Genomic DNA, 11,218 nt, shown 5'->3' on the forward strand with positions numbered 1-11,218 from the left:
CTCGAGGCTGTCTCATTGCAGCAACTGGAGCAGTCAAAGCCAGGCTGTCGGTGCAAGGGCTCAAACCATCCCCGGGGCTCTGCTCGTGATGCAGAGCAGCCCACAGCTGCAGAGGGCAGGCACACCTGAGCCCACAAACTGGGCTCCCAGATGAGGCAAGTGGCTGATAAGAGGCAATGCCTGTGAGGTGGGATGAGTCCTTCCTATAGGAGGAAACTCAGCAGTGAGCACTCCAGGACATTCACAGGTGGGATGAAGGTTTTCACCTCTGCTGGGCCATGATGGATGCAACCACACTGACCTGAGAGACAGCTGCAACATCTTAGAGGGCTTCAAAAACTCGTCCTGAAGAGTGACCCACTCCATTGCATCATCCAGGTGTCCCATGATGCAGCACAGTACATCACCCAGGTGTCTGTGGTCCATAACATGACATCTACCAGGGTGAAACTCCCTGCCCCAGGGGAGGAACCTGTGCATTTCTATTCGAACCTGAGTAAATATAAACCAAACAGATTTTTTGTTTGTGAGACTTTTCCCCCTCATCTCTCAATGGATACAGTCTGCGAGCACTGAGAAGACTGAAGGAAGACCAACAGGACATTATTAGAATCTATAGAGGGATATTTTCTCTCTCTCTCTCCTTCCTCCTCTCTTTTCCCTTTCTGTCCCTCTACCTCACATTTACTGTTCAAAAAGAAATCCATACTATCGGCTTTGGCACACAGTCTTATTTGCACCCTAATTCAGGCAGAGGCATCTCCCTTGTGATTTTAATAATTGGATCTTAACATACACTGACACCTGGTCTTGTTAAAATACATGATCTTCCCATGGGCCACTCCTCGAGCTCATCAGGATCCCTCTGGGTGGCCCCAGGTGTGTCACTGCACCACTCAGCTGCTGCCACCTGCAAACCTGCTGAGGGTGCCCTCACACCTTCACACTCGTGTTACTAATCAGGGTCTGTGCTCCTGTTGCATAAAAAGGATGCAAACAACTCTCAGCTGGGCTCAGACTCTTGGCTCTTTGGTGAGCTGCAGTCTGAGCAGGGCATGCTGTCTTGCCCTCAGTCCCTGGGCAGGAGCCAGCAGCAAAGGCAAGCTGGGAACCATGAGCCTTGGCTCTCTATCACTCCAGTTTGGAAATCAAATGCCCAGCCATGCACTTTGCTGCATGTCTCTGATTCTTTTTCCTTAACTTTGTCCAGTGTCCAGGCAGACAAACCCCAAGGGGTTTGCCCAGCAGTTCTCACACCACCACCAGGGGATGGATGTGGCACCACCCAGGGCTGGCTCCACCAAGCCCATCCCAAGAGCTGAGCAAGGGCTCTGCTTCCCAAAATCACTGCAGGAGAGCAGCTTCCCATAAGCTTCCCATGGGCAAGGAGGGGTTCTGGTTCAAGGGATATGTCCTGGGGGTCTTTGTCAGCAGGGTGGCCCTGCAGCAAGTTCTGACTCAGTTTTCATGTGATACAGACACCGAGGTGGGGCTGCTCCCACAGCCCAGACTCACCCGTGGGTGCAGGAGCTCAGACAGACCAAGTCAGGCCTGGATCCCAGTGCCTGAACCTTTCCCCACACCCCACCCCAGCTCCTTCCACTCGGAGCCAGCCCTGACTTGCACGTCCCATGGCTGTGGCAGCTCACAGAGGAGGTTCTTCCTTTGCATTTTATTAGAGGGTTCAGTTTCCAGTGTGGAAACAGGCAGGAATTGCTTGTTGGTGTGGGACCACCACGTCCCGGAGGCAGCCGGGATCCAATGAGAAATCAGGAGAGGAATATTAACGTGGCAGAGATGTTACAGCAGCAGTGCAGATATTTGGTCAGGGCAAGCGCTGCCTTTTGTTGTTGATCACAGCTGTCAGGACAGTTCCAACCTCTGCAAGTTATTTGCCTGTGCCACACAATAGATATTAAAATGTCCATTACCCCTCTTCCTGAAGAAGCAATCTGCTGCACATAGAGACAGTAGCAGGCAATCACAGCTCTATTACCAGCAGTGAAGAGCTGTATGACCAAAATTTCATGCAGCTAAAATTGACTAATGGCTTCAAGGTTGGTTGCTTTTCTTTTTTTTTTTTTTTTTTTTTAACTGAGGCATGTTATTGCTCACCATATTGCTGCAATTACTTGGGGGAAATTCCTGCTTCCAGAAGTTGTTCGTTGGGTTGTGTTTATTCCACAAATAGGGAAGACACAGCTCATTTATTGTAGGTACAAACCATACAGGGACCATCCCTCTCAAGCTGCATCTTGCTAGTGGAGATTTTACAGCAGAGAGTGAAACACGAGTGAGAAGCAGGGAAGTCCCTGCTAGGGACTGGACCAGGGAGAAAATAAAACATCTCTGTCTCCGGGCTGGCCTTGCCTCTTCAGAAGTTTTTACAACCTCTCTCAAGGGATGCACATTATCAAGGAAATCTTCCTGGAAGGGCATGAGGAGTTTTTCTGCTCACTATACAGCTCCTGTGAAATGTGAGGATGGCTTAGGGGAACAGTGAGGCAGGAAAAAAAGCTGCTGGTTGGGTTATGTGAGTTAGTTTGGACAAAAGAAAGGGAGATGTCTGTGGTGTTCTGCATGCAGAAAGGATAACACTAGTGATAGGACAATGGGGAATGGCTTTAAAAGAAAGAGAATAGTTATAGTTTGGATATCGGGAGGAGGTTGTGAGGGTGGGGACCCCTGGCACAGGATGCCCAGAGCAGTTGTGGCTGCTCCTGGATCCCTGGAAGTGTCCGAGGCACACTGGGACACACTGGGGAAGTGATGCAGCCTGGCTCTGGGGCAGCGGTGGGCAGGGGTCACAAGAGCAGCCCCCTCCAGGTAGGCCTTGGAAGGTGATAACCAGGGGGATGGATGCTCAGCAGGTCCTTTTGGTGAGTCATCTTTTACCTGCCTAAACAGATGGGGTAATGGGGGGACTGTGTGGGGTGGGTGAGCTCCCAGCTGGGAACATCCCTGGGATCACAGAGCAGGGCAGAGTCTCTGAAGGGTCAACAGGTTCCTCATCCATCTTCAGGCATATCTGGAGGTCTTGGTTTGAAAGACAGGTGTGCCAAGGAAGGCAGGATCATCCCTTGGAATGGAGACTATCACCCCCTTCCCTCGGAATTATTTTAACTTTGAAATTAAGGGGCTTTGGGGCAAAGATTCGGGAAAAGGAATAGCAGCTCTTTCCTAGAATGCATACCAAGGCAAACAGACAACAACTGCGACATTACCAACACCCAGAGCCAGAGACTCAGTCCCAGCCGTTTCCCCTCTGGTGCAGTTCCGGGCACAGCCGGCAGGGGCGCTGCTGGCTCCGGGCAGGGCAGGGGCGATGATTCCCCCGCGCCTGCAGGGAGCGCTGTGGCTGGGACGGGAAGGGACAGGGGATGGGGCGGCCGCTGCCGGGGCCCCGGCAGGACTCTGGGACGAGCAAAGGGAACGGCAGGAGTGAGCAAAAACATCCCCAGGGAGCACACAATATGTACTGAACTCTGCAGCTGTAGCTGGAACGGTGGGGCATCCCAGCAGGGAGGGGGTGCAGGGCTACAGTGCAGTGAAAACTCGGAGCAGTGCTGAAGAAGCGGCAGGTGCGGGGCAGCGGCGGGCAGGCTCCCAGCAGGGCAGGGAAAGGTGGGCTCAGGATCCCGGGGTTCTTCCCCTGAGGCACCCGAGCAGATGGTGCAAAGTCCCTTTTTTTGATGAAGTAGGGTGCTAATAAGGTCCCAGTGCAATGGCCACTCTTGCAAGCGGGGCTCCACTCACGGTAGGAGGCGGTAGGAGACAGAGCCCTGCAGTGCTGAACAATTCTCCCCACAGCGACTGCAGCCTCTTTTCCCTCCTAATACCAAGAGCACAAGAGAGTCAGGGGCCTGTTTTCCCAGTCCAAAAATCTCATGGTACCTCCACAGGAAACCCCAGGTAAAGAGAGAATAACCAGCTGCACCCCTTCCCCGAGCTGTGACAACTTCTTTGCCATTCTGAAATATCCAGTCGTTATTGTCTCCTAGCTACACGTATGGGGGGAAATTCCTTAGGAGAAAAAAAAACAAAGGGAGAACTCCTAAAACGCCAACACTGGAGCTTCTGTGACTGCAGCATCTGTGAGTGAGTGACAGTCTCCCTCCCAAAAGTTGTTATTCCCTGGAAAGCTGCTCAGTTTTCCCTGCACTGGGAGCCCAGACTGGCCCAGCCAGCACACGGCCCTGGTGCTGTGGAGGAGAAGCAGCAGCAGGGAGCTCAAGCCCCTCGCTAAGATGAGCCCAGCAGGTGCCCCTTGCAGGGCCATTTCAGCCTTTCCTCAGAGGCTGTTTGGCCACTGGCGTTTGTTTGTTTAGAGGGGTTCTGTTTGGTTTGTAATTCAATGTGTTAAAGCAGGCAGAGAAGTGCAAATTGCCGGGACCATCTGCTGGGAGCAGTCAGCAAAATGCACCGTTATAACTGACCTCCTCCTGCCCTGCTGAAAGATGCCCATGGATCTGACAGCCCACAGGGAAGGAAGAGATGTCAGTTCACCCAGCTCTGCTTGGAGCTGCACTTCACCTGAGAAATTTATAATTCTGCTATGGAGATTTTGTTCCCCCAGTCCCAAAGCAGGACAAGGATGCGACCTGCCTGCTGTGTTGAGTGCTGCCCACCCTGTGATGGGACCCCCTGAGCTCCCCTGCTTTCCCATGGGGGCATGGGAATGATCAGCCAGGCTGATCCTGCCAATCTCATAGAATCATGGAATCATTAAGGCTGGAAAAGACCTCCAAGATCATTAAGTCAAACCTTTGACCAGATCCCACCATGGCCACTAAACCAGACTGGGAAGTGCCACATCTCCTTTTACGAACACCTGCAGGGATGGTGACTTCACCTCTGCCCTGGGCAGCCTATGCCAGTGCCTGGCCACTCTTTCAGGGGAGAAATATTCTCCAATATCCAGCCTGAACATTCCCTGACATAAGTGGAGGCCATTCTCCCTTGTTGCCTGGGAGAACAACCATTGATGCTGTTCTGCAGCAGCATCCTCACCTAGAATGGCCTTTCCCACCATCATGGACTCCTCCTGATGGAGCTGAAAACTTCACAGACTGGTCAGGAGAGATAAACAGGGAGCTTCCTATGGCCTCTGCAGCCCACAACAACAAATACTCCTCCAGCAGACACTCCATGCTCCATGGCAGGTTGGAGTGTGCCTGAAGAGCCCTAGCCCAGCACTCCTGAACCCTCACCCTCCAGGCAGGGGAACAGCAGTGTGTGGAGCCGCTGCTCTGTGTCCCAATTGACCCCTGCACCGAGTGCTTGTCTGTGCCTGCTCCATGGGGAAGGTGGGTGAGTGGTTTTCTGCCAGCAGCAGGGCACTAACAAGGGGCTCAGCAGGTTTGAGTGTCAGCTCCTGGAGCTGCTCCACAGATCCAAGAGCCTCCACCTCCCCCTCCTCCTGCAGCACCCAGCTGAATGCAGAGCAGGACAGCCCTACACTCTGCCTCTGCCAAATCGATTGGTGCTCCTTCCCTTTCTTCTTCCTCCCTTCCCCCAGCACATATTTCCCTTGGAAAAAAAAAAACATTTTCGCCATGTGTTGGGGGGAAAAAAAATTACAGTGCAATTACACATTTTTATAGTGTACCTTTCACGGCTTATCGCGGAGCTGTGCACATAAAAAAATGAGTTGCATAAATTTTAAAGACATGTAATACATACACAGTTAAAATCCTGCCGCAACAGCAATAGAAAACAGGTGTGTGCTTAAAGGGAGATTTAAACCAGGGACGTGAGCTGCACACAGGAGCTGAGGGGGGAAGCAGCCAGGGAGGAGCTGCAGCCAGCACGGATTGCTGGGATGGAGAGAGGGGCTCTAAATCTCAGCAGCAGAACAGGCACCAAAGGGAGAGCCAGAGTATGAGGGTAAACACCTGAGAATTTGCATCCTCTCAGGAATTATGCTCTGCAGAGCCTGGGTCTCCAGAGATGGAGGTGGGCAGGGAAAGGTCCAGAGCTCAGGAAGAATTTCCTGGTGAAGTTTTCCCCACAGGGATCCCGGTTTAAGCAGTGTCCTTGTGCAGTTCCAGCAGCTCTAGCACAGATGTGAGGGTGCACTCAGCCTCCTCAGCCCAACCTGCAGAGTTTGGAGCAGGCTCCAGAGGAGAAAATGGCCTGAGCTGGGCCAAGAACTCCTTTAGGAAACGCACAAAGGAACGGAGTGACCCGGTGAGATTCCATCATGTGAGCTTGGAACACAGATCACACATGGACAGCCATGGCTTTTCTCATTCACATCAAGGAGCAAAGGAAATTGTGGGTACAAAGAGTCTCACACATCCTTTTCCCATGTTATGCAGTCTGATTAGGAGTCAGCCAGGTGCTCAATTGCTGTGTCAATCATTCCAGCTTGATTCTAACTCAATTTTCCTGTGTGTTTCACCCATGGAGTAATAGGATGAACCTTGTCACTGAACTTTGTTAAATCAAACTTTTACAAATTCATATTAAAGCCACTTTTACTACTACCGTGGATGGTGATTCTTTGAGTGGCAGTAAATCACTTGTTTCTGAGAAATTGCTGTTATTGGCAGGCTCCTCAGGATACACAACAAATCAATGTGGAGAGCAGGACTCAGAATCAGGATTTGCAACAGCTGCCACACCCAATGCCAGGGATCCATCCAAAGGCTTGGAGGTTTCCAGTCGGCTCTGCCTTGGTGTGATGGAGGCTGGGAGGGTTTGCAGAACCACAGATGGACCAGTATCTGAACTGGTGTCCCAGCAAAGAAGCGGCGGGGGGTTTGTTGGGGCCTCGAGTGTCTGCCTGCCCTGGCAGCAACTTCCTAGGGCTGACAGTGGACAGAGAAGTTAGCCTTGGTGTCCATCCAGGAGGGAACATGATCCAGTGGGATGGGCGGGCACCCAGAGCCAATCCAAACCCCTCAGATAGAGTTGTGACAGGCCTCCACCAGCCCAGGTGTTTGTCATGAGCAGAGGGCACATTAGTGTCACCTGGGGCAAGTCCTGTCACCAGGCTGCAGGGTCTCCTTGTGGTGGTTTGGCACAGCCTGGTTGTTCACAGTGGAGGAGGGCCACAGAAGTGGCTTCTGTGAGAAGCTGCTGGAAGCTTCCACCATGTCCAACAGAGCCAACCTCTGCTGGCTCTGAGGAGGATGGACATGCTGCTGGCCCGATTAGAGAGGCTGGTAACGCCTCTGGGATGGCATTGGCTGAGAAAATCAAAGCAGCGCAGGGGCAGGGTGGCACCGCCACCGGGGCCATCTCAGCACAGCCCGTGGCTCGCCCCGCCGGGCCGGCCCCCCTGCCCGCCGTGCTGCGGCAGCGGGGCCGGGCCCGGGCGGCTCCTCCGGCCCAGCCCTGCCCGAGCACAGGCGCTGAACAGCGCCGGGGCCGGCCCTGCCCGGGCCATGGCAGCGGGAACGGGGCAGCGATTCCCCGAGCTGAACCCGGACAGCATCGGCCTCTCGGAGCTGCAGGATCCTGCAGGAATCTTTGAATTAGTAGAACTCGTTGGCAATGGTGCCTATGGACAGCAGCTTTTTTCCAGTCAGACAAGAGGAGGAAGTGAGGACACGTGAGGGAGAACGACATGGCAGCACCAAGGTCAGTGGAACAAGAGAGGGAGGAAGAGCTCCAAGTGCCGGAGCCGAGATTCCTCTGCAGGCCGTGGTGGGGACTGGGGTGAAGCAGGCTCTCTCCCTTGTCATGCATGAGGTCCACGGGCATGCAGAAATTCGCTCACAGCCTGGGAGAGAAGTGTTCACACCGGAGCAGGTGGATGCCCGAGAAAGCTGTGATCCAGTGGGAGACCCAAATGCAGAGAGAGGGCCCCTGCTCCCAGAGACAGAGAGAGAGAGCCCTCACTTCCAAACTGGAGCAGCCCATGCAATCCTTCGAGGACTGCACCCCGTGCATGAGTGACCCACAGCACAGCAGCTTGGGGAAGACTGTTTGCCCATGGGAGGGACTCACTTTGCAGCAAGTTTGGCAAGACTGCAGCTGGTGAGATTAGAGCCACGCTGGAGAAGTTCACAGAGAACTGACTCCTGTGGGAGGGACCCCACGGCAGAGGAAAGACTCCTCTCCCTGTGTGAGCAGAAGATCTCGAGTGATGAACTGACCAAACCCCCCATGCCTTGTCTCCCTGCACTGCCAGTGGGGAAGAGGGAGGGGCTGGGGGCGAGCAAGGTGTTTTAAAGGCTTATTTTACTTCTCATTATCCTCCTCTGACTCTGTTAATAATAGATTTACTTTATATCTTTAAATTTGAACATGTTTTGCCCTCAGAGTGTTTGTCTCTCAGTCCTCATCTCAACTCATGACCCCTTTGTTAATTTTTTCCCTCTCCTCTGCTCAGCTGTAACAGAGGGAGGTAAGGGAATGACTTCTCTGGGTGTCTGGCATTTGGTCAGTATCAAACCATGACACTCCTCATCAGGGAAAGGTGGGAAGGTCTCATGAAAACCTGCTGATCTCTGACTCCAGGGATCCCAAATGGGGGAAATCTCCTGCTACACCTCAGCTGAGGGCAAAATTGAAAGGTTTCTCACTCCCCTTGAATCATACAACTATTAAAGCTGGAAAAGGCCTCCAGAATCATCGAGTCCAACCAAGACCATCCCAGAAGACAGAGTTATGGACAGACTGAAGGGAAAAGCTGAATTTGTCCATTGTGTAAGCATGACTCTACCCCAGGGGTTTTCCCCATTCAAATCTCCATCCTTTCCTGCTGTGCCTCAACATCCATGGTTGTCACAGCCCTTCCCCATGGCAGAAGAAATGGAAACTGATCCATCTTCTGCTCTCATCCAGGTGGAGATGATAACACAAGGACAGCCAGAGGCACCCCCGGGGCAGAGGCACCACTGTCCCCCAGCTCAGTCTGTGACCCCAGTGGAGCAGCAGCTGGAGGGGGCTCCAAGGACTGACCTGTCCCAGAACCATCCCCTACCTCAAAATGAGCACTTTAGAAAATGAACACTTTGGAAAATGAAAACCCAGCCCTGCCCTCCACGCCTTCACACTCAGCTGCTCCACGTGCCAGCCTCTCCTGCTGTCTCTGTCCCAGAGGGTGTCACCCCAGCTGGGCCAGGACCCTGGCACAGCCCCAGCAGCACATGGGGATGCCCCAGGGGAAGGACTGTCCAGAAGACTCTGCAACTCCCAAAAGTACTGCTTGGGAATCACTCCAAAAAGCAGAAAGGGCCTGTGGGAAGTTTTTGAGAATAAAAATTTAGTACAAAAGCAAAAACCTTAAAGCCAGGCAGTTTCCCAATAGGAATTCCAGATGGTATTCTTCAAAAAGCTGCCTCTGATGCAAGGGAGACTCAGATCTAAGATCTCACATACTTTAAAATGTTTCTCTCCAGCACAGCTGTCCTGATGAGCCTGCATGAGGACTCCCACCCTAGACCCAAGACACACCATGATTATGAGGATTTTTTAATCATTATCATTAATTTGTTAAAACTATTATGACACATTCTGGTTCCCAGCCAGCACTTTTCTAATGAAGGATTTTTTGGCAGGAAATTCTTGACTGACTTATGTACCTTGGGAATCCCAGGCACTAAGAAAGCCATTAAAATGGATGTGAGCAGCCATGGGGACACTTGGAACTTGTCACAATTTTTGCAGGATGGCCCAGTGCACCCCACATCCCCGGGTACCCTGTGAGTGCCAGGCTGTGCTGGCAGACCCCCAATCCTCCTGTTTGCTTGGCCCTGCCAAGCCAGAGCTGTCTGTGCCCCAGGCCTGGCCCCCAGGGGGATTGAGCTGGATGGATGTGGGGGATGAGCCACCTGATGGCAGAAGACTGGCTGGTTTGGAGCAGAGAAGGGGATTCCTGCACCACTGCCCTGCATCAGGCAGAACAGGAATTGTTTGCAAACCAAGGAAACCCAGTGAGTGTTCAGCAGTGAGACCTCCCCCTGCCTTGCAGGTGCTCCCAGCCCTGCATGGGGCTCCCCTGCAGAGCACCCAACCCCATAGAGCCCTTAAGTTCTTTTTGCTGCTTTTCCCACGCTTTGTGGAGCTGCAGGCTCTCAGCCAGCCTTGCTCTTCATCCCTGCCCCCATCTCCAAAGCTCTGCTCCCAAAGCCTCCACCCTTGCCTACATGAAGGAGATGGCACAGTCAAAAATTCCCATCTTGGTGGTGCCCCAGCCAGGACTTGGGATAGGCAATGTAGAAACAAACCAGCAAACAGGCACAGCAGGCACCATCCATCACTGGGGGGTTTGCTTCACTCTCAAGAGCCAAGGAAGGAAAATGTATCTCCTGCATTTTGAACTGGGGGTTTCAGTCAGTGCTAAGCAAGTTTCAGCGAGAACCTCTCAGGAGAAATCAATCTCTGCCCCTCTCTGCCAGCCAGATGGGTCACAAACCGACTTTATCTCAGCTCTCCCACCTCCCACATCTCTTGAGTCATCTCCCCACCACCCCCTTCCCATCCCTACCATGCCAGCATCACAAATGGTCTCCTCCTGACTCGCTCCCTGTCCCTCCTCAGCTCCTGCAGTGACCCAGCTCCCCTGCCTTTCCCTCCTCCTCTCCTCACTGTCCTTCCCAGGGCTGCTGGCAGCCCCTCATGGTCCCCAGGGCTCCACACCTGCTCCATTTGCCCTCTCCCAGCCATTTGTCCAGGCAGTCCCCACTGGCACTGTCTTGGTGACAAGCCCCTGAGTGCCAGGGCTGTCCCCAGGGTGTGGGGGGGCTCCAGGGAGCAGGGCAGGCAGCCCTGTCCGTGTCCCCTCCTGGGACAGGACAAACCCTGGACAAACACTCAGGACATGGTGCATGTCTGCTGGCACGTCCCTCAGCCCTCCCACCACACCCTAAGGAGGCTTTGCTGAACTTACCCCACGGACAGGACACATTCCAAAGGCCTCACCTGGGCACAGCTGTCCAGAGGTGTCCCTGCACTCCTCTGCTCGCCCTGTGTCCCTGCAGCAGATGGACATGCAGCTCTCTGGGGATGCTGTGGCAATTTTCTTTGCAACCCAAAGCAGGACAATGTCCTGGGCTGGAGCTGGGACTGGGGGAAGTTTTGAGGAAACCCCAGACACTGCTGGAGTTAAACTCTGCAATCAGCTTCACTCCACAACACTTCTCTCTGAGCTGCTAAACCCACTCTGACAGAGCTGTTGGGGATTCAGGTGCTTCTAAAGACCATTTCAATCTCATGTTTGTCTGGTTTACTGCTGACTCAGCCTGGCCAATATGGTGAGAGAGGA

Source organism: Agelaius tricolor, unplaced genomic scaffold (assembly GCF_023055355.1).
Source record: "Agelaius tricolor isolate 1412-34295 unplaced genomic scaffold, bAgeTri1.0.p SCAF_20, whole genome shotgun sequence".
NCBI classification, from domain to species: Eukaryota; Metazoa; Chordata; class Aves; order Passeriformes; family Icteridae; genus Agelaius; species Agelaius tricolor.